At 47.6% G+C, this 21,901-nt stretch overlaps 1 protein-coding gene across 5 annotated transcripts in view; it reads left to right on the top strand.

The window, feature by feature from the left end:
* The window catches only part of LOC144833854 (intercellular adhesion molecule 1-like), a 499,750-nt gene that overhangs the window by 410,025 nt on the left and 67,824 nt on the right, over window positions 1-21,901 (top strand). The window lies entirely within an intron of this gene.

The following is a 21,901-nucleotide window of genomic DNA, read 5'->3' as shown; positions in this document are numbered from 1 at the left end:
AGCGGGTGCGCTTTTCAAAAGAATCGAAGTGTAATTGCATGGTTGCAGGCCAACTCTGGACACCGGTGTTTCAGGATTATTGTCCTTCATCAGCAGAGTGTAGGGCGGTTTTCAGGGGTTGCTGTGCAGGCTGCCAAAGTGTTCTCAGGTATGGTACCTCTCCAGGCGCGTAGGGCGTTACCTCAGCTCGTCAGCTGAAAGGCTCAAGGGAGCCGTGTTAAATAAAGGGTCCGTAGGTCGCACGCTACTCCACCATTCCAGCGTGTATACCCCAAGAGCATTATGGTTAATGCAGTTTTCTTGAAAGCGGGTGCGCTTTTCAAAAGAATCGAAGTGTAATTGCATGGTTGCAGGCCAACTCTGGACACCGGTGTTTCAGGATTATTGTCCTTCATCAGCAGAGTGTAGGGCGGTTTTCAGGGGTTGCTGTGCAGGCTGCCAAAGTGTTCTCAGGTATGGTACCTCTCCAGGCGCGTAGGGCGTTACCTCAGCTCGTCAGCTGAAAGGCTCAAGGGAGCCGTGTTAAATAAAGGGTCCGTAGGTCGCACGCTACTCCACCATTCCAGCGTGTATACCCCAAGAGCATTATGGTTAATGCAGTTTTCTTGAAAGCGGGTGCGCTTTTCAAAAGAATCGAAGTGTAATTGCATGGTTGCAGGCCAACTCTGGACACCGGTGTTTCAGGATTATTGTCCTTCATCAGCAGAGTGTAGGGCGGTTTTCAGGGGTTGCTGTGCAGGCTGCCAAAGTGTTCTCAGGTATGGTACCTCTCCAGGCGCGTAGGGCGTTACCTCAGCTCGTCAGCTGAAAGGCTCAAGGGAGCCGTGTTAAATAAAGGGTCCGTAGGTCGCACGCTACTCCACCATTCCAGCGTGTATACCCCAAGAGCATTATGGTTAATGCAGTTTTCTTGAAAGCGGGTGCGCTTTTCAAAAGAATCGAAGTGTAATTGCATGGTTGCAGGCCAACTCTGGACACCGGTGTTTCAGGATTATTGTCCTTCATCAGCAGAGTGTAGGGCGGTTTTCAGGGGTTGCTGTGCAGGCTGCCAAAGTGTTCTCAGGTATGGTACCTCTCCAGGCGCGTAGGGCGTTACCTCAGCTCGTCAGCTGAAAGGCTCAAGGGAGCCGTGTTAAATAAAGGGTCCGTAGGTCGCACGCTACTCCACCATTCCAGCGTGTATACCCCAAGAGCATTATGGTTAATGCAGTTTTCTTGAAAGCGGGTGCGCTTTTCAAAAGAATCGAAGTGTAATTGCATGGTTGCAGGCCAACTCTGGACACCGGTGTTTCAGGATTATTGTCCTTCATCAGCAGAGTGTAGGGCGGTTTTCAGGGGTTGCTGTGCAGGCTGCCAAAGTGTTCTCAGGTATGGTACCTCTCCAGGCGCGTAGGGCGTTACCTCAGCTCGTCAGCTGAAAGGCTCAAGGGAGCCGTGTTAAATAAAGGGTCCGTAGGTCGCACGCTACTCCACCATTCCAGCGTGTATACCCCAAGAGCATTATGGTTAATGCAGTTTTCTTGAAAGCGGGTGCGCTTTTCAAAAGAATCGAAGTGTAATTGCATGGTTGCAGGCCAAGTCTGGACACCTACTGTTTCAGGATTATTGTCCTTCATCAGCAGAGTGTAGGGCGGTTTTCAGGGGTTGCTGTGCAAGCTGCCAAAGTGTTCTCAGGTATGGTACCTCTCCAGGCGCGTAGGGCGTTACCTCAGCTCGTCAGCTGAAAGGCTCAAGGGAGCCGTGTTAAATAAAGGGTCCGTAGGTCGCACGCTACTCCACCATTCCAGCGTGTATACCCCAAGAGCATTATGGTTAATGCAGTTTTCTTGAAAGCGGGTGCGCTTTTCAAAAGAATCGAAGTGTAATTGCATGGTTGCAGGCCAACTCTGGACACCGGTGTTTCAGGATTATTGTCCTTCATCAGCAGAGTGTAGGGCGGTTTTCAGGGGTTGCTGTGCAGGCTGCCAAAGTGTTCTCAGGTATGGTACCTCTCCAGGCACGTAGGGCGTTACCTCAGCTCGTCAGCTGAAAGGCTCAAGGGAGCCGTGTTAAATAAAGGGTCCGTAGGTCGCACGCTACTCCACCATTCCAGCGTGTATACCCCAAGAGCATTATGGTTAATGCAGTTTTCTTGAAAGCGGGTGCGCTTTTCAAAAGAATCGAAGTGTAATTGCATGGTTGCAGGCCAACTCTGGACACCGGTGTTTCAGGATTATTGTCCTTCATCAGCAGAGTGTAGGGCGGTTTTCAGGGGTTGCTGTGCAGGCTGCCAAAGTGTTCTCAGGTATGGTACCTCTCCAGGCGCGTAGGGCGTTACCTCAGCTCGTCAGCTGAAAGGCTCAAGGGAGCCGTGTTAAATAAAGGGTCCGTAGGTCGCACGCTACTCCACCATTCCAGCGTGTATACCCCAAGAGCATTATGGTTAATGCAGTTTTCTTGAAAGCGGGTGCGCTTTTCAAAAGAATCGAAGTGTAATTGCATGGTTGCAGGCCAACTCTGGACACCGGTGTTTCAGGATTATTGTCCTTCATCAGCAGAGTGTAGGGCGGTTTTCAGGGGTTGCTGTGCAGGCTGCCAAAGTGTTCTCAGGTATGGTACCTCTCCAGGCGCGTAGGGCGTTACCTCAGCTCGTCAGCTGAAAGGCTCAAGGGAGCCGTGTTAAATAAAGGGTCCGTAGGTCGCACGCTACTCCACCATTCCAGCGTGTATACCCCAAGAGCATTATGGTTAATGCAGTTTTCTTGAAAGCGGGTGCGCTTTTCAAAAGAATCGAAGTGTAATTGCATGGTTGCAGGCCAACTCTGGACACCGGTGTTTCAGGATTATTGTCCTTCATCAGCAGAGTGTAGTGCGGTTTTCAGGGGTTGCTGTGCAGGCTGCCAAAGTGTTCTCAGGTATGGTACCTCTCCAGGCGCGTAGGGCGTTACCTCAGCTCGTCAGCTGAAAGGCTCAAGGGAGCCGTGTTAAATAAAGGGTCCGTAGGTCGCACGCTACTCCACCATTCCAGCGTGTATACCCCAAGAGCATTATGGTTAATGCAGTTTTCTTGAAAGCGGGTGCGCTTTTCAAAAGAATCGAAGTGTAATTGCATGGTTGCAGGCCAACTCTGGACACCGGTGTTTCAGGATTATTGTCCTTCATCAGCAGAGTGTAGGGCGGTTTTCAGGGGTTGCTGTGCAGGCTGCCAAAGTGTTCTCAGGTATGGTACCTCTCCAGGCGCGTAGGGCGTTACCTCAGCTCGTCAGCTGAAAGGCTCAAGGGAGCCGTGTTAAATAAAGGGTCCGTAGGTCGCACGCTACTCCACCATTCCAGCGTGTATACCCCAAGAGCATTATGGTTAATGCAGTTTTCTTGAAAGCGGGTGCGCTTTTCAAAAGAATCGAAGTGTAATTGCATGGTTGCAGGCCAACTCTGGACACCGGTGTTTCAGGATTATTGTCCTTCATCAGCAGAGTGTAGGGCGGTTTTCAGGGGTTGCTGTGCAGGCTGCCAAAGTGTTCTCAGGTATGGTACCTCTCCAGGCGCGTAGGGCGTTACCTCAGCTCGTCAGCTGAAAGGCTCAAGGGAGCCGTGTTAAATAAAGGGTCCGTAGGTCGCACGCTACTCCACCATTCCAGCGTGTATACCCCAAGAGCATTATGGTTAATGCAGTTTTCTTGAAAGCGGGTGCGCTTTTCAAAAGAATCGAAGTGTAATTGCATGGTTGCAGGCCAACTCTGGACACCGGTGTTTCAGGATTATTGTCCTTCATCAGCAGAGTGTAGGGCGGTTTTCAGGGGTTGCTGTGCAGGCTGCCAAAGTGTTCTCAGGTATGGTACCTCTCCAGGCGCGTAGGGCGTTACCCAGCTCGTCAGCTGAAAGGCTCAAGGGAGCCGTGTTAAATAAAGGGTCCGTAGGTCGCACGCTACTCCACCATTCCAGCGTGTATACCCCAAGAGCATTATGGTTAATGCAGTTTTCTTGAAAGCGGGTGCGCTTTTCAAAAGAATCGAAGTGTAATTGCATGGTTGCAGGCCAACTCTGGACACCGGTGTTTCAGGATTATTGTCCTTCATCAGCAGAGTGTAGTGCGGTTTTCAGGGGTTGCTGTGCAGGCTGCCAAAGTGTTCTCAGGTATGGTACCTCTCCAGGCGCGTAGGGCGTTACCTCAGCTCGTCAGCTGAAAGGCTCAAGGGAGCCGTGTTAAATAAAGGGTCCGTAGGTCGCACGCTACTCCACCATTCCAGCGTGTATACCCCAAGAGCATTATGGTTAATGCAGTTTTCTTGAAAGCGGGTGCGCTTTTCAAAAGAATCGAAGTGTAATTGCATGGTTGCAGGCCAACTCTGGACACCGGTGTTTCAGGATTATTGTCCTTCATCAGCAGAGTGTAGGGCGGTTTTCAGGGGTTGCTGTGCAGGCTGCCAAAGTGTTCTCAGGTATGGTACCTCTCCAGGCGCGTAGGGCGTTACCTCAGCTCGTCAGCTGAAAGGCTCAAGGGAGCCGTGTTAAATAAAGGGTCCGTAGGTCGCACGCTACTCCACCATTCCAGCGTGTATACCCCAAGAGCATTATGGTTAATGCAGTTTTCTTGAAAGCGGGTGCGCTTTTCAAAAGAATCGAAGTGTAATTGCATGGTTGCAGGCCAACTCTGGACACCGGTGTTTCAGGATTATTGTCCTTCATCAGCAGAGTGTAGGGCGGTTTTCAGGGGTTGCTGTGCAGGCTGCCAAAGTGTTCTCAGGTATGGTACCTCTCCAGGCGTGTAGGGCGTTACCTCAGCTCGTCAGCTGAAAGGCTCAAGGGAGCCGTGTTAAATAAAGGGTCCGTAGGTCGCACGCTACTCCACCATTCCAGCGTGTATACCCCAAGAGCATTATGGTTAATGCAGTTTTCTTGAAAGCGGGTGCGCTTTTCAAAAGAATCGAAGTGTAATTGCATGGTTGCAGGCCAACTCTGGACACCGGTGTTTCAGGATTATTGTCCTTCATCAGCAGAGTGTAGGGCGGTTTTCAGGGGTTGCTGTGCAGGCTGCCAAAGTGTTCTCAGGTATGGTACCTCTCCAGGCGCGTAGGGCGTTACCTCAGCTCGTCAGCTGAAAGGCTCAAGGGAGCCGTGTTAAATAAAGGGTCCGTAGGTCGCACGCTACTCCACCATTCCAGCGTGTATACCCCAAGAGCATTATGGTTAATGCAGTTTTCTTGAAAGCGGGTGCGCTTTTCAAAAGAATCGAAGTGTAATTGCATGGTTGCAGGCCAACTCTGGACACCGGTGTTTCAGGATTATTGTCCTTCATCAGCAGAGTGTAGGGCGGTTTTCAGGGGTTGCTGTGCAGGCTGCCAAAGTGTTCTCAGGTATGGTACCTCTCCAGGCGCGTAGGGCGTTACCTCGGAGTGCGACCCATTGGACTTGTTTAATTGGCTCCCTCGAGCTAGGGCTGACGAGCTCGGATCCCGCACCCGCGCCGTGAGAGGTATCAACCTGAGAACACTTGGCAGCCTGCACAGCTAACCCCGAATAACCTACACTCTGCTGACGAGGAACAACTATTCCGAAACACCGGTGTCCAGAGTTGGTGCTGCAATCTTGCTTTTACACACTGTTTCGATATAGCGCACACGCTATCAAAGACTGCATCTACCATGATGCTCCTGGGGCACACCTGCTAGTGGGTGGAGTCGGAGTGCGACCCATTGGACTTGCCCTCCTTGCGAGACCAATGATGCGTCATATTTACAGTATGACGCATCATGGCGCAAGGAGTTACAGATACGTCAGTATTTCTGACGTATCTGTATGGCGCAAAAGTGACGCAACTCCAGCAATGTGTTCTTACCAAAGTTGGAAACTGTCACCCTCATGTGGCACAGTTCTCAGCATTGATCAGGGGCCTTCTTTTACCTAGATTCTGATCCGTGAGACAAAGATCCGCGATAGAAGCAGGGTGGGCGAATGTTGTATCACACAATCAAAGGTGCCCCCATTTTATTTTCTCTTCCATTCCACCTATATATTCATACTTGCCCTGGAGGCCAGGATTAGGTGTATTTTACATTTCCGTCTCCTACTCCTGCTACAACACCCTCCGCATGCGCCGCAGGATCTACAAGTGGATCCCGACCTAAACAAGAGGAACGGTTACACAGGCCCTCGTCAGCAGCAGACTGGACTACGGAAACGCACTCTACGCAGGAATCCCAGCCAAACACCTACGACGACTACAACACATCCAAAACGCCTCAGCCCGACTGATCATCAACATCCCCCGCTGCAGCCACATCACCCCCCACCTAAGAAACCTACACTGGCTACCCTTCGACAAGAGGATCACCTTCAAGCTCCTGACCCACGCACACCAAGACCAGCCTACCTGAACGGCAGACTCAGCTTCCACATCCCCACCCGCCAGCTCCGCTCCGCCAGCCTCGCCCTCGCCGCTGTCCTCCGCTTCCAACAAACGACCTTCGGTGGCGGATCCTTCTCCTACCCCGCCGCCAAGACCTGGAACACCCTCCCCACCCACACACGGCAGACCCAAGACCTACTCACCTTCAGAAGACTCCTCAAGACCTGGCTCTTCGAGTTGTAGCAGCACCCACCCCCCCTGCCCTCCTTCAGCGCCTTGGGACCCTCACGGGTAAGTAGCGCGCTTTACAAGTACTCTGATTGATTGATTGAGTGCACAAAAATGGGCGTGAAGAAAAAGCAATTTAAAAACAAGTACTTTGCCATCAGTCTAATAATCTGTGAGCATGATTCACAAAGTCAGTAGGTTACAGGGTATTCCCAAAAGGTGATCTTGCACACTTGAAATTCCATTCACTCATAAACAATATTACCTGACAATAGTGTAATATTTTCCATGTCTAAATCCTGCTACAGGGTCACAAAGTGGTCCCACATCTCCGCTATTCCGCTCAAATGTACGGTTACTTCAACTTCACCGTAGTACGACCCTTCACTATTTCGAATATCCTTCCCTCGTTCTGGCAAGAACTTATTCTTATAGTTGACCACACGATACCTATTAGACGGGACAAAACGACAATGGGCATCTATGTCTATTGGCACAGAGCCCAGCGACCTTCACTATCTCACCTCGCATGTATACAATTAGGTTCACTGATCACTTCAAGTCACTGGATAAATTATGCAACTCTATGATTATGGTTATAAAATGTATATATGCCTTGTCTTCTCTTTTCCCTTCCCTAGGCAATTAGAGGCTTAAAAACGTTAAGGCATTAATTAATGTCCTGATGATGGTCCCCATGATTTAAGTAGTGGGACCGAAACGCCGTCGACCTGCCTTGCACCTTATACAGAACCTGATTTATATGTGATGTATATGTAAATGGTGCTTATCGATATTTCTGTACACCTAAAAAAAATTTGAACAGAAAACGTTACTTTTGCCTTGAAAAAGCCCTTTTTCCTTTCTGTATGGGATCTAGGAGTGTCTGGGTACAGGCTTGTGCCCCACACTGGTGAATTGTTGAAGGAATTCTTTCTGTATGAATTAATTGCTTAATGAGTAAATTTGAAGACCTCTGTACGGCTGGATATGTCGCTCCAATATAGATCTGATTCTGTCTATATTTATTTTTGCATCAGCGTTAGATGATGGACATTACTAATTAAATAGCAACACAATCCCAATCAAGAGAATACCGATAATGAATTTGAACACCTTCATTCCGCCAGAGCCTGTTGTACCATTACGACAGCCACTGTCTCGCCTGCCATTTACACCCATGCTCTGCTCCCTCTGTTCTGGAGCACTGTCAGGCCGCTGTTTTCCCTAAATTAACTTACCTCTCGGCGGCCAGCCTTCCGGAACAAACTCCTTGTCCGTCGCTCCTCTCACTGGGGGTTCATCACTGAGAGACGTGTTCTGCCCTTACCAGTAATGATCCCTCAGTAATGATCTCTGAGAAGAGAATATTGAACCCAATCCAAGATGGACTCCACATTACAGATTCCTAAAGATGCCTACCCAATCCAATATGGAAGTTTGTTCCAGAAGCAAATTTGTGTTTGTAGAATATACAAGGAGGCAATCTTCTCTGCTCTTCATCACAACACTTCAAGTAGGTTTTTGGTGTTACCTCGCTCCTGACTTTCTTTTGGGCTTTTTCCAGTTCTGTCCCTTGTCCTTCAGCCTTTCTTCCATCAGGTCCCTCATTTGCTTTTTCTACATTAACTTTGTGATTACTGATGACGACTTCAGATTACAGCTGGGTTCACCTCCTCTTTCTGATGGCTGGTTCTTTGATCCTTATGCCAAGTATCTCTGACCAGTCCTGGATACTTGATTCCAACTCAGAGGCTTTTTGCCTTAGGGGTTTTACCTCATTTGTGGCTACTTCACTTCCTGCTAGGCGCTACCCAGTGTCTGTGGCAGCATGGCTACTGAAGGGGTTGCACCTACCTGCAGCACCTGCAGCAGACTAAGGGCCTGATTTTGATATTGGTGGATGGATTACTCCGTCACAACAGTGAGGGATATCCCGTCCGACAAAGTATAAATCCCATAGGATATAATGGGATTTATATTCCAGTGGACAGGATATCCGTCACATTTACTATGTCTGACTGGTATACTGGATATGTTTGCTCCTCGGTGCTCCAAATTAATCCTTAATTAATTATTGCGATTAAGAGGATTATAAATATGTTCTAGGCCTGGGAAGAAAGATGGGGAAATTCTAGTCCATTTTGGCTGTCTGTGGTCCACATGTTATGTTATGTTATGTTATGTTATGTTATGTTATGTTATGTTATGTTATCAGAAGCTTGTAAAGCGCACGGTCACCAAAGGTTTCATGGCGCTAATGCTGTATGATTGCGTAGCGTACAGGATGTTAGTAAGCTTGTTTGAACAGCCAGGTTTTCAAGGCCTTTCTAATGCACAGTAGATTGTCACAACTCCTGATTGACAATGGAAGAGAATTCCAGCATTTGGGGGCTAAGTAAGAAAACCTGCCACCTCCCTGTCTCTTGAGTTTGATGACTGGGGTGGACAGTAGGTGTAGGTGGGAGGAGCATAAGTTACGTCTAGGGGCATACTTTATGACCATGTCATTGATGAACTTAGGGCTCTTGCAGTACAGCGCCTTGAAGGCAAGGCAGTTATCTTTAAATACGGCCCGTTGCTCCACCGGTAACCAATGGAGTTTTTGCAAACAAGGTCTAGCTGACTGCCATCTTGGCTGTTTGTAGTTTAGTCTTGCCGCTTGGTTCTGGACTATTTGAAGACGGTTGAGCAAGCATAGTAGTAGGCCTATATAAAGAGCATTTGAAAAGTCAAGGCGGGATAGGACCAATTCTAGCACTGCCTGAACCAGGGCAGCGTGGGTCAGCAGGTGGGAGATCTTTCTAATTTTCCACAATTGGAAGAGACTAGTGGATACGACCGAACCCACTTGGCCTCTAAGAGAAAGATCAGCGTTTACAATGACCCCTAGACTTTTCACAAAGGGCGAAGGGGCGGGGGAAGGACCAAATTCCCTTGGCCAGAAGTGTGGGCCCCAGCTGATCTCGCTTTTCCCAGGCAATACAAGTTCAGTGTTGCCTGGGTTAAGCTTTAGATGGTTGCGGTCCATCCAACGTTGGATATAAAGCATTGTGGTTTTAAATTCCGTGGCAGAATTAGAAGAATCCAGAGAAAAAATCAGCTGGAGATCGTCGGCATAATTGAAGATGGTGACCCTCCTGTTCTTTAGTGAATGGATCAATGGCCTAAGGTAGAGGTTAAACAGCAAAGGGGAAAGGGAGGAACCCTGTGGTACCCCACACAAGATGGATAATTTGGGAGCAATGAATGTGCCCAGGCGTACTGCTTGGGTTCTACCTGTAAGAAAGGACTTAATCAAGTTGTAAGCAAGGCCTTGAATACCTGCTTGTTCGACACGGTTCAATAAGATGTTATGATCAACCGTGTCGAACGCAGCCGACAAATCCAGGAGAACCAATGCCTGGGAGGCCCCCTTGTTAGCATTGGCTCTCAGCGTATCCATGACTGCAATGATAACTGATTCCGTGGAATGTGCGGGTCGAAAATCAGCTTGATTAGGCTCCAGGTATTCAGATTGTTCTATAAAATTAGAAAGGCAGCTGGCCACATGGGTCTCCATGATCTTAGCTAGGAAAGATAAAAGGGAGATAGGGTGGTAATTGGAGGGATTTAGGGGATCGGCCCCAGGTTTTTTTAGCAATGGAATTACTGTAGCATTTTTGAAGATGGAGGGTACCTTCCCTTTACTAAGGGACTCGTTCAGAAAAGGAAGAATACTATCGGGCAGTGCAGAAAAAACAAACGTCACTGAGGACTGGGGGAGGGCAACGGTCGCTAGGGGAGCCAGATTTCACATGCATCAAGAGGTCTAGTAGCGTATTAAGACATATAGCTGACAAGTGATTCAAGCAGGAAGGATTTGTGGAGATGTCGTCCGGTGGATCCCTGTTAACAGTGGGTGGGATGCTCGCCTTTATAACAGCAATTTTATCCGAAAAAAATTCATTCAGGGAGTTACACAATTCTTGAGTTGGGGCTTGGGTGGGTAAGATTCTCTCATCACTGCTCAGATCATTCACAATTTGAAAAATTTCCTTTGATTTATTCTGGGCATTGACAATTTTTGTAGAGAAGTAGGCAGCTTTAGCTGTTAAAGTCATTTTTTTATACTCGTTACGCGTTCGCAAGTACTGCTGCCTGTCTGCACTTGAGTAGTGACGCCTCCATTTCCTCTCAAATTGGCGGAGCTTAAGTTTTTGATCCTTTAGTTCACTAGTGAACCACTTGTGGGCATCAGAGTGCCTGGCCCAGGAAAATTTAGTGAGAGGGACATGTATGTCACTGGCCGACAGCAGCCAGTCTGCAATGTCCTGTTCCATAGAGTTGACGTTGGAATTAAAATTAGGTATGGTGCTGGCTAAAGTGTGAATAAAATCATTTTTATCAATGGTTCGCCACTTTCTTGTTATGCCTCCCGGTACTTTAGGGAGCTTTCATTCTATCGTTGAAAGTAACCGTTAAATCAATCAGATAATGGTCAGACCAAATACAGGGGGAGATAGAAGTCACTGATAAGGTAAGATTGTGGGTCCAGATTTGATCCAGAGTATGTGCTTTTGTATGGGTAGAAGAAGATATGTGCTGGGATAGGGTTAGATTGGAGAGCAAATCAGAAAGTTCGGTAGCATGTGGGCCTCCGAGGGGATCATTAAGCCAACAGTTAAGATCACAGATGAGCAAGACCTTTGCCTGGTTCATGGCGAGATTAGCTATTTGTTCACTTAACAAAAGTGGAAAAGAGGGCATAGGTTTAGGAGGACGGTACAGAAGCACCAGCGCAAGGGATCCGGTGTTAGTGCCTAAAATAATGACTAGATTCTCGACTTGTGGTAGATCAAGGACATAGTATCAAATTTACAATTCTTGTGTATTATGGCCACCACACCCTCACCCATCTTCCCTGAGGGCCGATTGGCAGTTAGTATGTAATAGTCTGAGGGGAGTGCCGCCAATATATCCGGCGTAGAGTCCTCGGTGAGCCAGGTTTCGGTGATCAGTAGAACATCCGGTTTTTCTAGGGCTAGCAACCAGAAGATGTCCAGCTGATGTTTCACTAAAGAGTGGGTATTCAGATAGAACACCCGAAGAGTGGTCTCATTCCTTACGGCGGGAAGGGGGAGGGGACTGGAGGGGGCGGGGTAGAGCAGCCCGCCTGTTCTCGCAGAATTCCATTTGTCAGGATGCAGTTATAGGTAGCAAGTTCTAGGGGGGTTGGCTGACATGCAAGCGTTCGGAGTGCTCCAGGGGAGTAGGAAATAAATTGACCAGCATCCTTGGCCCCTGATCCCGGTCGGGCGCGGACGGGTGCAGACGGGCTTGCCTTTGGCGTGCTTTTGGCGCGCCCGCTGCGCGCATCCGCTGCGCCTCTGTGCTGTAATGGACATTTATGCCTGGCCCCACCTCCTGCCGGCCAATTGGATGAGGCCTAGGGTGGTGAGCAGGACAAGTGAAAGGGGTGCGGCAAGGTGACTAGAATTTAAATTTTTTTAAAAAGACACTCGCGATTCGGGGTAAGTGCAACAAATAATTCTTAAAGCCTAAGCAATTTTAAAACACAGCGCTAGCAAGCCAGGTCCGCGCGGCAGTTAAGCAACAATGATAAACACATGATAAAGCTGCAAGCAAGTTTTACTAACACTGCTTGGTACCCCATCAAAGGGATGCTGTCTCCTACATCAATAGGCATGTGCTTGCATACCCAGCAAGAAGAATTATTTGTCTGCCTACATTTTCATAACAGCAAGATGTAGGAGTTGCCCTTGTTGGCTGAGCGGGGGATTTGTACCAGGGGAGTCTTTGCAAAATTTGGTTTAGGTGTATTTTCCCATCCCTCCACAAGAATGTATCTCACCACCAGCTAAATACTCTGAGCAGCAGCAAATACATCAGGCCAGACCCACAACGGGATCGGGAGCATGGGTAGGGAAGGCTGTTTAATGGGGGCGGAGACAGTAACAAAAGGAGGCTGATGCAACACCATCCTGAGATGAGGAAATAGGCAAAGAGGCAGTGCCCCAATGCTGCGTCCCACCAGCCGACAATGAAGGTGGAGCAGAGAGGGCGTCGGCAGATGCCTTAGTCGCTGTCTCAGGCTTCAGCTCAATCACAGAAGCTCCATTGGCCCTAATGAGCCAAACTCACTTGCGGTGCAAGGAATGAATCCAGCTTGCCAGACCCACGTAATTTAACAGCAGTGTTCGTAATGAGCAAGACTTGGTACAAGCCGTGTCAGCTCTGCTGGACAGCTATCTTTTTCTGATACACTTGCACATAGACCGGATCCCCAAGCTGGAGGGAATGGCAAGCCTCGGTCGGGCACTCAGGTAAGGTACCTCACACCTGAGAATGGAAACTGTAAAAGTGATCTTTATATTCAGAAGTTAATACGTTTCAGTGAGTTTGCCTTTGGGAAAACATAAAGTGCCTCATCTCCCACAAACACATGAACAAAGTGCTTAGACTTAAGAAACAGACTATGCGACCCCAGGGTGGGATCAAATGGCAATTGGCACATGCAGTCACAAGAAAAATTCTTGTTGGAACTAATTGTTCAAAAATTCACATAGAAAAAAAATATTTTTTAATTGTGTATGTATAATTCTAATATACAAAGGACTTCCAAAGCAGAACAATGAAGCAATGTGCACAAGATGTCCCACACTTAATAGCAACTGGCTACAAAATATATGGACATAGCAAAAGCAGTTTATATATCAGTTTCATCCCTTTCTCATACTGTAAATCACATGTGCAAGTCAAATAATAATAAATAACAAATGACCATTGTGCATGTCAATAATGTAGCTCCAAGGTGCAACTAATGCGTCGATTGCTCTTTTTTGTAGCCTCGACAGGTAAGTAATTTGGCTTAACTGATAAGCATAAAGAATTTTAAACAAGGTGAAAACTGGTTTCTCATATGTCTATATGCGGAAGGATTTCAAATAGAGAGCAGAGCCAGAGGCAAGTTAGATTCCTAGCTTGGCTCTAAGAGCCAAAGCACGAGCCAAGCCATCAAAAGGTTCAACATGTACATCCTGCAACAAATGCCATGAAGAAATATGATAAAGACTCTTTAAACTATGAAATAATCATGAATACCCCAATGCTCTGATGACATTGCCACGAGTTACCCAAGAAGAGTCAGTTTGCCATATTCTCAGTATGTATGGCTGATAATGTTATTTAACCGCATGCATGCGGTGGCTTTTCCCGCTGTGTGCGGCATTTTTAAAATTACCGCAATACATGACGAGCTCAGCTCGTCATCAGCGTACGGCAGGTAACGCTGATGACGAGCGGAGCTCGTCATCAGCATGGAAGGGGTTAATGTGAAGCAAGATTATTTTAAATTAACCATAATCAAGATCCTGGCCTGAGTTATTGCAATATGCTCTCAAATTGATTGGTTAAGGAAAGTGTTACATAATGGGGCGAAGGATGCCTATTTGGTAGGATGGCCACCTGATAGCTTCTGAATGCTGTGAGAACCTAAGTAAGGTGCCACGGCACGCTGAAGGCGGTGTCTTCTTAGGCCCGAGGTCATTGAAGTAGCCTTACAGCTGTAAGTGCTTTTGCCCCAGTATTGGGACTTTCATAGATTCCCATGCTTTGCATCATTCCCCGTCGTCGGAATGGGAGCCTCGGTAGTATCACAACCATAGGAACAAAAGAGAAAAAATAGGCCTAGTCCTCATCTCATTTGTATCCTATCACCTTCTTTGTGTAAAAGAGACCAAACTTTTGTCAGGACCAATCAGAGCAGCCTCACCCCATAGAACCTTCCTGAAAGAGCTCAGAGCCTCAGATTTTTCTACCGCAGGTTGTGCTAGGGAGTCTCCACTGAGCTCTGCTCAGTTTTCTCATTCTTACTGGTTATTTCTTCAACTTTTTGACTACAATCAAGACATCTGTCTGACAAGGAGAAGAAGGCCTTATTCAGGTCCTGTGCGTCTTGTGGAAAAAAGCGACTTTTTGTAGAAGATAAGCATGAAAGCTGCATCTATTGCTTATACCCGGACCACAAGGACACAGACTGCAAAATTTGTAGAACCTTCTCTACAAAGACACTTCGTGACAGAGAGGGCCGGCTTTTGACCTGGCTTCAGAAAATGAAGACTCGGAAGGAGGGGCTCTCATCAGATGAAGAGATTTCAACAACTCTGGCTTCCTCTCACAGGTCCAAGAAGAGGGGTAGGTCTCCTCCTTGTTCTTCTTCAGCCGAGCCCCCTATCAAGGCCCCTCATAAGATCTCTGACAGGTCTGAGAGGGCTAGTCCCCTTAAATCTCCTCACGGAAGTGAAAAGGAGAGGCAGGGACAGGCTGCTGGATTGGTTACAGCCTCTAAGGACAAAAAGGAGGTTTCTATCACTTCTCCTCCGTCCAAAAAGGAAAAGACTGGTGAAAAATACTCTACAGTCACTCCAGGGACCGTGCCTGAGAAAAAACAGCATCCGTCGACGACAAAAACATCAGGTACGTCGACGACAATTGCTTCTATGAAAATTCCAGCTGTTTTCTTGGCTCCGTCGACGGGATCGTCGTCGGTAGCGGTTTCGACGTCGTTCAAGGTTCCCGGTTCATCGACAACAACTTCTTCCACGTCGACGATGATGGTCTCCGGAAAGGTGCTGTCGACGGCTTCGTCGACGACGAAAACTACGTCGACGACGACAACGCCTTCGACGACGACACTGATGGTGATGACGACGAGTTCGTCTACGAAACCGTCGACGATCATTCCGTCAACGACGACCAAGACTCCGTCGACGAGGTCCACTGTGCCGTCGACGATTCCATCGACGATACCGTCGACGACGGCTCCGTCGACGAGACCGTCGACGGGTCAAAAAATGCAATTTTCTCTGCAGAGGATGAAAATTACACCTGAAATGACGTCTCCTCGACGAGTTTCGTCGCATCCACCGACAATGCTTCTGGATGACGAGTCGGAGGAGGAGGAGGAAGATGGAGGCCATTATGGGGATCCCTACAGTCCCTCAGACTTAAATGTAAAAAGAGACTGACACGGAGGAGTATTTTGAGCATACATGTGACCAACAGATGCATCACTATGTTCCTCAGGAGCGACGTCCACCAGGTTTAGGGCAGGACATGGTGGCCATGCCCGCCTCTCTAATCTCTGATCTACAGATGATGCTGCAGGACTATAGAACCAGGTTTCCTTCAGAACCGTCAATGCAGTCTGCGCAACCTCCACCTCAGGTGTTGCCACAAGCGCAACCAGTTGTTTGTACTGCCTCCTTCGCAAGTGTGCCTCTCACACCACCAGCGGTCATACCTGCGGTCCTTTCCCGGACATCGGATCCCGAACCCGTCAATACTGTTCAGCAGGATACCTCGTCGGATGATGATGTACAAGTGGATCCCTTGACTGATCCATTGCAGGACCCAGACTTGGATCAAGGTGACAGTGGGGTGGGCTACAAGATCCAGACGCCACTGGTCGGGATACTTCTATTTCCCCTCCAGTTGATATAGGGGGGTTCCATAACCTCATGGAGAGAGCATCAAAGAGGTTTGGACTACCTATTACGAGGGAAGAGTCTGAATGTTTCCTGTATGACTTCAAGGAACAATACAGAAGATCTGTCAAATCCATTCCCATAATTGAGCATGTGTGGGAGGAAGGTATGAAGATCATGCAAAATCCAGCCACTGTTATTCCGCTTCTCCCCAGGCTGGAAAAGAAGTATAAGGCTCCAGAGGGCAGTCCAGCTTGTCTTCTTGGGCAGCCGAAGCCTGATTCGGTGATCTCACAGGTCGCTCAAAGCAAATCCACAAACCCATCAACACCTTTGACTACGCCTCCGGACAAGGATGGTAGGCGCCTGGATAACGTGGGAAAGAGGTTTTCTTCCATGGCCAGCTTGCTTGTTCGAGCAGCAAATGCTCTCGCCATTCTAGGCAGATACGATCGCCAGATGTGGTGTGACATGGAGCCGTTTGTGGAACAACTGCCAGACTCCGCGAGGGCAGAGGCCAAGAGGGTGCTGATGGAGGGAGAAAAATCATCCTCCGAAGTTATCGACTGTGCTATGGATATAGCTTCCACGGCTTTTTGTGCCTTAGCAGGGTCCGCAGTGCTACATTGCCAGGGCTGGTTGAGAGCCACCTGGTTTCGTCAGGAGGTCCAAAATAAGATCATGGACCTCCCATTTGATGGAGAGATGCTCTTTGGTAAGCATGTTGATGATGCCCTGCAAAATATAAAAAAGGATACGGACACGGCGAAGTCTTTGGGATCACTCAACTACCGTAAGGTCCCATTTAGAGGCGCTCGTGGCAGAGGTTTCTCTTCGTATAGAGGCAACACCCAACAGAGATATTCCTCGCAGTCTTCGCAGTCTTATAAGACTCAATATTCAAATCAACGGCAGGGACAATCGGCGTCTTTCTCTCACCAACCTCCGCGAGGGCGTCAGAACCGTCAAGAACGCGACAATGCCAAGAGACAATAGCGGCCTCCTGGCTCTACCTACTGTTCTTCCCCTCCCAGTCACATCAGTGGGGGGCAGGATATCCTTTTGTCTGAACAGCTGGAAGTGTATAACATCGGACCAGTGGGTCCTGAATATTGTTCAAAGTGGCCATACGTTGGAATTCCAAGATCTTCATTCCAACCAGAGCTCCGGGCGCCACCCGCACAAATCATCTGGGACTGCTCCACCTCGAAGCACACCAATTGTTCATCAAGGGGGCAATAGAACTGGTACCTCTCTCTCAGAGGGGCAGAGGTTTTTATTCCAGGTACTTCCTGGTTCGGAAGATGGCAGAGACTTGGCGCCCCATACTAGACCTACGAGAGCTCAACACTTATCTCATCAAGCTCTCTTTCAGGATGGTCACTCTCCAAGAAATTCTTCCTCTTTTGAACCCAGGCGACTATTTGGCGTCTCTGGATTTAGAAGTTGCGTATTTCCACATATCGATACACCCAGCTCACAGACAATATCTGCGCTTCACAGTGGGCAAGAGCCATTTCCAATTCAAGGCGCTTCCGTTTGGCCTTCGGTCTGCACCTCGGGTATTCACCAAAGTGTTGGCACCAGTAGCAGCTTTTCTACGAAAACAATCCCAGGAGGTTTTCCCTTACTTGGACGACTGGCTCGTCAAGGCTCCATCTTTCAAGGAAACCTCTCAAGCTGTTTCGACTTGCATTCAGTTGTTCAGTCACCTGGGCCTTCAGCTAAACAAACACAAGTCAGTTCTACAGCCCTCCAGATTCACAAGGTTCCTTGGGGCCATTTTGGACACGACGCAATGCACAGCTCGTCCTTCAGAGGAACATCAACAGAAGTTGATCGTATCGGCTCGCCAAGTGTTACACAAGAAATGCCTTTCAGTCCGACAATACAAGTCCCTGCTCGGGTCGATGTCATCCTGCATACCATTAATACCGCATTGCAGGCTGCGAATGTGTCCTCTGCAGGAAGTACTAGACAAACAATGGTGCCAAGCAGAGGGATCATTCAACGACAAAGTGTTGGTGACATCAGAAATGAGAAAGGCATGCGAATGGTGGCTAGTACAAGACAATATCGCACAAGGTCTGACATTCAGAATTTCACCATCCCCCCTGATCATGACCACGGATGCCTCTTTGGAAGGCTGGGGAGCAGTGCTCCGAGAGCTTCAAGTCAGCGGGCACTGGAGTCCAGAGCAGCGCCAGTGCCATATCAATTTTTTGGAGCTAACGGCCATTCGGTTGGCTTTGCAGGCTTTCCTTCCCAGAGTTCGAAATCATACAGTGCTGGTCCGGACGGACAATACGACGGCCATGCACTACATCAACAAGCAAGGAGGAACGAGGTCGCAAACTCTGTCCAAGGAAGCTCAGAGGATCTGGGATTACGCGATTCTTCACAGCATCAGTTTGAGGGCCAAACACCTGGCAGGCTCTCTCAATGTCACTGCGGATGCCCTGAGTCGCCAGACAGAGATGAATCACGAATGGGAATTGAATCAGTCCATTCTGGAGAGGGTGTTCTCGGTCTGGGGGACACCAACCATCGACCTCTTTGCCTCTCCGGTGAACGTCAAATGCCGGTTTTACGCAAGCAAAGTTCACCATCAGGGATCTCTGGGGAATGCCCTTTCGATGGCCTGGTACAGCGCATTCTTTTACGCTTTTACGCCAATTCCCCTCATTCCTCGAGTACTCAGGAAAATGAAGGCGGTACCATGCAAGATGATTCTCATTGCACCGGCGTGGCCCCGGCAATTCTGGTACACAGAACTCCTTCTGCTCTCCAAGGCTCATCCAATTCGCTTGCGACCAATTCCGTCCCTATTGTCGAGGAATCAGGGACAAGTTTTCCATCCGGATCCGAAATCGCTGCACTTGACAGCGTGGCTCCTGAACACAGAGAGTTCCGTCATCTGAATCTCTCCAAGGAATGTAGAGAAGTTTTGTCCCAGGCTCGAGCATCGAGCACTAATAAAACTTACAAGGCAAAATGGAAGAGATTCTGCTTGTGGTGTCTAAGACAAGGTCTCCATCCTTACAAATCTCTGCCTCATCAACTATTGCCATATATACTATCATTGGCTAAGACTGGGTTGGCGCATTCATCTTTGAAGGTACATCTTGCAGCCATATCCAGGTTTCGGCGTAGTTCTTCAGGCCCTTCCTTATGGTCCTCTAGGATTGTTAAACAATTCTTGAAAGGTTTGTTTCGGATGTATCCTCCAGTTCGCCCTCCTCCACCAGTTTGGCAACTCAATCTTGTCCTGGCTCAACTCATGAAAGCTCCGTTTGAGCCGGTGCACAAGGCGGACTTGAAATTCCTGTCTTGGAAACTTGCCCTCCTCGTAGCTCTAACATCAGCGAGAAGAGTTAGTGAGCTTCAAGCCCTCTCCATAGTGCATCCATTCCTTCAATTCAAAAAGGATGTGCTTATTCTTCGCACCAATCCAAAATGTATTCTGAAGGTGCCGTCTGAGTTCCACTTGAATGAACCTTTGATTTTAAAGTCTTTCTTTCCGCTCCCTTCTACGCCTGCGGAACGCACATTACATTCTTTGGACTTCAAAGATGCTTGAAATTCTACTTAGAATGCACACGACCCTTTCGGAAATCATCCCAATTGTTTGTGTCCTACAGCGCACCACGGAAGGGGTTTCCTTTGGCAAAGAGTGGCATTTCCCGCTGGATCTCCAGTGCGATTCAATTCTGCCATCAGGAGGCGGGCAAGCCACTGGACAGGAAGGTCCGTGCACATTCCACAAGGTCTGTGGCATCGTCTGTGGCTCTCTTTTCTGGAGTCGCCATTAAAGACATTTGCAGGGCAGCAACGTGGAGCAGTACTCATACCTTCACGAAACACTACTGCCTGGAATCTGCAGGACGAGACGACGCGGCTGTTGGTCAAGCAGTTCTGCGGAATCTTTTTCATTGAGAGGTGAGCTTTCCCTCCGATCCCTCCATCCTGGTGAGCACATTTTGTTTCTTGTTTGGCTATGTGATAAGTATTGCTATATGGTTATGTGATGCCATCTATCTACAAAATGTGTCTTGGTAATTTACTGCTAGCTACTCTGATACAAAGCATGGGAATCTATGAAAGTTCCAATACTGGGGCAAGAAAACAAGTTACTTACCTGTAACTTTGGTTCCCCAGTATTGGTAACTTTCATAGATTCCCATGCGCCCACCCTCCTCCCCTGGGAAAGCTCAGTCTTTTTACAGAGATAGTGGCGGTTTGCACAACGGCTACGAAAATCTGAGGCTATGAGCTCTCTCAGGAAGGTTCTATGGGACGAGGCTGCTCTGATTGGTCCTGACAAAAGTTTGGTCTCTTTTACACAAAGAGGGTGATAGGATACAAATGAGATGAGGCCTAGGCCTATTTTTTCTCTTTTGTTCCTATGGTTGTGATACTTCCGAGGCTCCCATTCCGACGACGGGGAATGATACAAAGCATTGGAATCTATGAAAGTTACCAATACTGGGGAACCAAAGTTACAGGTAAGTAACTTGTTTTCTTATGTGTATGGGTTAGCAACGGCAAATCTGTTAAGGTGAAAGGGAAGGTATATACGAAATGAATGCTTGGTTTAATATAACACAACAGTGAGAAATTTAAATCTACTGTTCTTGCATTTATCTTTTGTAGTATTTATGAGAACTGAGTATATCCATGTACTACAGGATAAGCCTTTATGTTACTTTATTTATATATTGCATGCCAGCTAAAATCTCACACTAAACAATAACTATTAAGATACAGATTTTTAAAAAAGCATATCGAAATATTTTTTGTTAAATAATATTCACACCAATTTCTACATAATTAACATACATTTGGTAATAGTATGGAAATCCAAAAGCAAAAACAATTGATGGCCAGAATGCAGAACAATGTCATACATTCACCCCAGTACAGAGATCTGTGCCTAAATACATCGTTTTTTTGCTCACCATGCCATTCCAGTTTGGATTCAACCCAGATCTGTGACTGGCGTGAGTGTTTGAAAAGTTTCAGCACTCTGTCCATCATCTCCTTGTGTTTGCTTTGTTCGCCCTAAGTTGGCAGGGTATGCCCAGACGTGGGTGCCTTGCTCACTTTGCCACTGGATTCAAGCTAGCCTGGCTGAAGAGGGCTGTTAGCCCAAAACTGGTCCCAGCATGCTTGTTTCCGGTCCAGGGAAGACATGGCTTGGCAGTTCGGGCTGGACTGTTCCCATGAGGCACAGGGTCAAGACTGATTTACATATAGCTGTGTCTGAACTGGGGTGACAAAGTGAGCTAACGAATGATAATGGAGTCAACCCAGATCTGTGACTGGGTGTGAGTGTTTGAAAAGTTTCAGCACTCCGTCCATCATCTCCTTGTGTTTGTTTAATAGCATGGAAATCATCATGCTTCTCAAATGCAATTGATTTCAATCTTAAAATAGACCTGGGGGGAAATGTCTGTTTGAGTGTTATTATCCTCACAGTCTAAAAATAACAGACATTTATTGAATCAGTGCAGAAAATGAATGTGTATGTATTGCATTCCTGCTTCATTCAGTGATTATTTTAATGTTTCAGGACTGTCTTTGAGATTTGAGTCTTCTTCATCAGGTCTATACATGGATTACAGACCTCATATTCAATATGTTGATGCCCCATCAAATATAGAGATATCAATATAAGAGATTACTCCTTCTGATATTTCTCCTGGGACCACTGCCAGTATGAGTGGTGAATATTGGTGCCATCTGAATAATCGCTGAAATACTGAAACACAAGCAGTTAATACGTTTTGTGAATATTATGCTTATCATTAGTTAATTAGAAACATATTTTTTCTAAAATCTGTTTCTAGAAAGTAATTGA

The sequence above is a fragment of the Lissotriton helveticus genome, chromosome 1_1 (genome assembly GCF_964261635.1).
Source record: "Lissotriton helveticus chromosome 1_1, aLisHel1.1, whole genome shotgun sequence".
NCBI lineage: Eukaryota > Metazoa > Chordata > Amphibia > Caudata > Salamandridae > Lissotriton > Lissotriton helveticus.
Note: the sequence above shows the minus strand (reverse complement) of the source record. Positions and strands in the feature narration are given on the sequence as shown.